Source organism: Galeopterus variegatus, unplaced genomic scaffold, assembly GCF_000696425.1.
Source record: "Galeopterus variegatus unplaced genomic scaffold, G_variegatus-3.0.2 Scaffold353, whole genome shotgun sequence".
Taxonomy (NCBI): Eukaryota; Metazoa; Chordata; class Mammalia; order Dermoptera; family Cynocephalidae; genus Galeopterus; species Galeopterus variegatus.
Genome location: NW_007726464.1, coordinates 82,054 through 87,945, shown reverse-complemented (window position 1 = coordinate 87,945; position 5,892 = coordinate 82,054). Strand labels below are relative to the sequence as shown.

The window sequence follows — 5,892 nt, the reverse complement described above, 5'->3', positions numbered from 1 at the left end:
GCCGCTCCGCGTCCCCGCGCGCGCTCCCGAGCGGCACCCGGGGCCCGCGGCACCCGGGGCCCGCGCCCCCTTCTCCAGCCTGAAGGACCTGTGCTTCCCACATCCCCACCCCGAGGGGTGCAGATCCCGGCGGGACCGCGCAGTCCGGACCCCCCGAGCGCTAGCGCTCTGTCACTGCGGGCGAGTCACGTCGCCTCTCAGAACCTCGGGGTCCCCTTCTGCTGAGAGCAGGTGACGGGAGGGAGCTCGCAGCGTCGTGAAACGTCCTCAAGGAGACGAGGTCAGCGAAACGCGCTTGGGAAACAGGCCAGGGCCGCGCAGCACGTGCCGCGCTGTTCCCAGCCCGGGACTGGGTGCTGGGGGTGGGGACCTGCCCCCAAGAAGCCCGTCCTGAATTTACTGAAGAAATCCTTTTGTGGCTTCTTAAAGGCGTCTTATGTGCGTGCTCCTTCTAAGTGATCTTAGAGTGATGCCAGAGGACTCAGAAATGCGGCAGTCCGAGTGGGTGAAGGGTTCCCGTGGATCCCTACAAGATCTTCCGGGTCCTCCCCCTTTCCTTGCATCCTGGGGCCCCCATCTTCTCTCAGCTGGACACCTGAGACCCCCACCCCAAAGAAAAGAATTGAAACGCCTGTGTGCCAGGCACTGTACCTTATGACATGACATTGTTGGCTCTATTTTGCAGATGAAGAAACTAAGTCAGAAAGGCTAAATGACTTCCCCAGTTGAGACAATTAGTGGAAAAGAAGAATCAGCCCTCAAGGACAAGATGGTCACATTAGGGAGACACCAACACCAAAAGTTAAATAACAATAAAGCGTTAATTATTCAAGGCTGTGCATGCTGGAGGAGCTATCCTTGGATGTCTAGGGCCATGTTTTCAGAAAGGGTCCTGCTGCCGGTGGGCTATGGGGAGGCCAGTTGGGGGTGAGGTGGAGGAGGGTGGGCAGCACTGCAGTTGGGTGGAGCGTAGTGGGCAAGGAGCCCAGAATGGTAGATTGAGGCCAGATTGGGCTGACTGGTTAGCTCAGTTGGTCACAGCACAGCCTTATGTAACACCGAGGCCAGATTGTGAGGCCTCACCAGGACAGGTTGAGGGATTTGGACTAGATCCTACCGGCAACAGGAAGACCTTGAACAGCTGTGAATAGACGTGTGATGTGACCGAGGGGAGTTTCAAAAGCGATCTGTGATCGAATGTGCTCCTCCCTATCCATTGTTCCACACAAGCATCCTCCATCAAAGCCGGAAGATTCCATCTCTATAGCATCTCTCCTTCCCTTGCCATCCCCTTCCCTGAGTTGAGGAAGACTAGACTCCCCTTGGCTGGGCTCCTCCCAAGGCACCTGCCTAGCCCCTGCCATCTCCAGGCCATGCCTCACTACCCCTTCCAGCCAAGGCTTGGGGTTGTCCTCTCCTAGGGTGGGCATTGCTGTTGCTTCTGTCCCTCCCTGGCTCTAAAACTCAGTGAGTGGCTCCCTGCTACAGCCCATCAGGTCCAGGTGCCTCTGCTGGGCTTCCCACCACTCAGCCTCGGGCCACACCCAGCTGACCTCAGGGCACACTGTCTGCCACACTCAGATTCATTCCTGCCCAGGGCCAACATGACATGGTACATCCTCCCCCTCCCCTGCCCTGAGCCTCGGGTCCTTACAGCAAGCCTCTGGGCTGCCTCCTTCAGGAAGTCCTCCTGTCAGTCCCTCCCTCCTAAGTCCCCACCTGCTCTCACCGTACACTCCAGGCTTTATAATCTGCTGCTTTGTGCTCTCGACTCACTGAGCCATCTGTGTCCTTCTCTCCTCCCTACTGTATTCTAGTGGGAAGGACCCAGATGGTACAGTCATACAGGACTGCACTGCAATTCTGGCTCCCGTTACTGCAAATGACCTTGGACAAGTATGGAAGTTTCTGAGTCTCTTTCCTCACCAGCAAAATGGAATAACAATACAGAACCTACTTCTAGAGTGTGAGATTTGAATGAGACGATATGATTAATGGGCCTCACAGAGCCTAGTGTACAGTGTGTCTAAATATATGGTAGTTTCTCTTTTTTTCCTCAGGGGTCTTAGCCTTGTGAGCTTCTAGTATACTGCTGAACACATAGTAGGTATTCAGTAAATACTCAGTGATGAACTAAATGAATTGCTGTGTTAGGATTTTTTTTATTATGGAGCTCACACCTCAGAGAGTAAAAAGTGTACCCTGTAGGTTTCCAGGGACCTTCCAGATTTACAAAACATAAAATTGGAAAGGTATTGGGCCGGCCCGGTGGCGCACTGGAAAGTACACCGCTTGAGAGCGCGGTGGCGCTCCCGCCAAGGGTTCGGATCCCATGTGGAGACCAGTTCCCGCTCACTGGCTGAGCGCGGTGCGGGTGCAACACTGAGGGTTGCGATCCCGTTACCGGTCAGGAAAAAAGACAAAAAAAGGAAGGAAAAAAAAATTGGAAAGGTATTTCAGAACTATGTTTTGCATCAACAGGTCAATGCTAAGAGGGAAAATTTAATGTACTGTATTCAGTTCTATTAAAAACACAAACAAGGGCCGGCCCGTGGCTCACTCGGTAGAGTGCGGTGCTGATAACACCAAGGCCACGGGTTCGGATCCCATATAGGGATGGCCGGTTCGCTCACTGGGTGAGCGTGGTGCTGACAACACCAAGTCGAGGGTTAAGATCCCCTTACCGGTCATCTTTTGAAAAAAAAAAAAAACACAAAAGCTCCTCAGTGTCTGGAATCCTGATCCCTTTATCTTCTTACCCTCGCTGTCCCTTAAAGAAACAAAGAGATAAGATCAAAAAGGTCCAGCGGCAGGTGGGGCAGACAGACAGCTGGTGAGCTCAGGGCAACCTGCACACGCTGCAATTTTGCCGACATGAGGGTTAGTCCAGCTGTAAAGCGCAGCTGGAGAATCTTGGAAGCAAGGGAAACCAGTACACTCGGTTTTTGCTCTGCCTGACAATAACCTTGGCCATATTCGTACCTTTCAAGGGTCTCTCCCATGATGGATTAGTTAATCCTCAAAATGGCCCTGAGATGAGGATTGATGTGGATGCATGTCATGGTTAGCAGAGACAGGGCGTGGCCTGAGCTGAGCCACCGCTGACAAAGTGGCAGGGTCAAGGGCCCTGGAGCAGTGGGAAATGAGCTATGGCGCCCAGGCCCTTCCTTATCAGGGAACATAGGCTTGAGGATAAGGATGTGGCTTTGTTCGCTGGTCAAGAAAGAGTTGAACTTTTGAATGTATGGTCAACCCATCTGAGGCTGTAGGTGGAGAGGACCCAAGATTTTCCAAGAGGCTGCACCTTCTGAAATGACTTTCACTAATAACAGTCTCAGTACTAAGCTCCTTACATGTAAATGACATATCATTTAAAAAAAAAAAAAAAAAAGGAAGATGACCGGTAAGGGGATCTTAACCCTCGACTTGGTGTTGTCAGCACCATACTCACCCAGTGAGCAAACCGGCCATCCCTATATAGGGATCCAAGCCCGTGGCCTTGGTGTTATTAGCACCACACTCTCCCGAGTGAGCCACGGGCCAGCCCTGAAATAACATATCATTTATGCCTCCAACAACCCTTTACAGAAGGTACTTTTATTGTTCCTATTTTACAGATGAGAAAAATGTCAGATTTGCTGAACAGCACATTGCTAGAAAGTAGGACTCCTGGGATTGAATTTTATGTCTGTCTTGAGCTCAAAACGGTGCCTTAGTCCCTGTGTAAAATTATTCCAGGGATACCCAAAAAAGCCCTGCCTAGGATCCCACAGCTTGGAGCCAGCCTACTCCACACAGTCGGAAGGTGGGCCTTCACGCCCTGGCTTTGCCACCCTGCAGCTGTACAGGGCCGTGGGAGGCATCACGCCTTGGGTTCCTCCTCCCTGGGGACACTCATTCCCAGGTCCAGAGTTGCTGCGCATATGAAATGTGATCACAGGCAGGAAAGCTCTGTGCCAGGGATGTGGAGCCGTTCTCAGGTGGGCGTGTTATTACCGTTTTGGACAGTGCGCGCTTGGCAAGCGTTGGTGGAATGGAGTTGGAGGCAGGTAAGCAGTTATTATAGTCAATCTCCTAATAACATGCTCGGGAACAAACCCCCTCCAGGGCTGCAGCGGGAGAAAGTATGAGAATCGTGATAAAAGCAGCCGATTACAAACTCCTGAAAGTACTAAAGGCACAGCCCCCAGAACCACCACCAGGTCCACCTGGAGCCCCTAAAGGTGTGGGGTCTGGCCCTATCTCTGCCTTCTGGTGGCCTGGCCAGGTCACTTCATTGCTGTTAGATGGGGTAATTAATGAGAGGCAAAATGATGTGCTTAGGAGAAAGGACTCTGGTTGGGCAGACTTGGGTTCAAACTCATTACTATTCACTTCCTTCCTTCTGTAAAATTTCTATTTAATTTTGTTTTATAGTTATATTAAATATTTACTTGGTTCCAAAGTCATATCTAGAAAGCAAAGTGTTCAGAGAAGTCTTGTTCCAGTCCTGTCTTTTCTTCCTTTCCTCCTTCTCTTTTTTGTTACCGTTTTGTCTATTTGGGGCCTATCTTTCCATTGTGTGTGTGTGTGTTTTTAAATTCAAACATATTGACTATATATGTTTGTGGGTACAGAGTTATATTTCAATACATGTATACAGTGTCTGATGATCATATCAGGATAATTAGCATATTCATGGGGGGGTTACTTTTTGGGTGGCTGGCCAGTACAGGGATCTGAACCCTTGGCCTTGGTGTTTAAAGATGACCAGTAAGGGGACCTTAACCGTTGGCTTGGTGTTGTCGCTCTCCCAAGTGAGCTAACTGGCCCAATCCCTACATAGGGATCTGAACCCATGGCCTTGGTGTTATCAGCACCACACTCTCCTGAGTGAGCCACGGGCCGGCCCAATTAAGGTTTTTTTTAAAAGATGACCAGTAAGGGGACCTTAACCGTTGGCTTGGTGTTGTCGCTCTCCCAAGTGAGCTAACTGGCCCAATCCCTACATAGGGATCTGAACCCATGGCCTTGGTGTTATCAGCACCACACTCTCCTGAGTGAGCCACGGGCCGGCCCAATTAAGGTTTTTTTTAAAAGATGACCAGTAAGGGGACCTTAACCGTTGGCTTGGTGTTGTCGCTCTCCCAAGTGAGCTAACTGGCCCAATCCCTACATAGGGATCTGAACCCGTGGCCTTGGTGTTATCAGCACCACACTCTCCTGAGTGAGCCACGGGCCGGCCCGCCTGGGTGTTTTTTTAATACAAGAATACATTTGTATATATTTCTTTCCCCTTTCTTAGATAAAAGACAGTGTATTACACCTTATGTTCTACATCTTGCTTTTTTTACTTAAGAAGATGTCCTAGAGATCATTCCATCGTCGTATTCAGATATAATCTTCATTATTTTACATAGCTGCATAGTACTCCCTTGTGTGGACATACCAGGGTTTATTTAATCAGTTCCCTATTGAGGAATATTTCTTCCCTGTTGATGAGTTATTTCCAGGATTTTACTTTTACAAAGAATGCTGCAGTGAGACTTTTTGTATTGTTTTTGCCATTTGTACTACTTTCTACCTCCACAGCGTTGAGTAAGGTCCTTAACCTCTCCAATCTCAGTATCTCCATCAGTCAAATGGAGATAACTCAGCGCCTCCTCACTGTGCTGGTGGGGAACAAATGAGCCGACATGCACAAAGCAGAGAGCGCAGTGCCTGTCCGTAGAAGCAAGGGTTAAAAAGCATTGCTATTACTATTATTTGTGATTGTTCATGGCTTGGAGCTTTAAGCTATTCTGTCAGTGGCAGAAACCCTGACTTAGGAAGGGGCATTGAGCCTGTGGGCTTGTTTCAGCCTCTTTCTTTTTTTTTTTTTTTTTTTTTTTAAAAAGATGACCGGTAAGGGGA

At 49.7% G+C, this 5,892-nt stretch overlaps 1 long non-coding RNA gene across 1 annotated transcript; it reads left to right on the top strand.

Moving 5' to 3' along the window:
- The first annotated feature begins 134 nt into the window (after positions 1-134).
- Positions 135-835, top strand: LOC103586571. Its single transcript, XR_550159.1, has 2 exons — positions 135-280; positions 686-835. It is a non-coding gene; the product is annotated as an uncharacterized LOC103586571 (long non-coding RNA).
- The last annotated feature ends 5,057 nt before the right edge of the window (positions 836-5,892 follow it).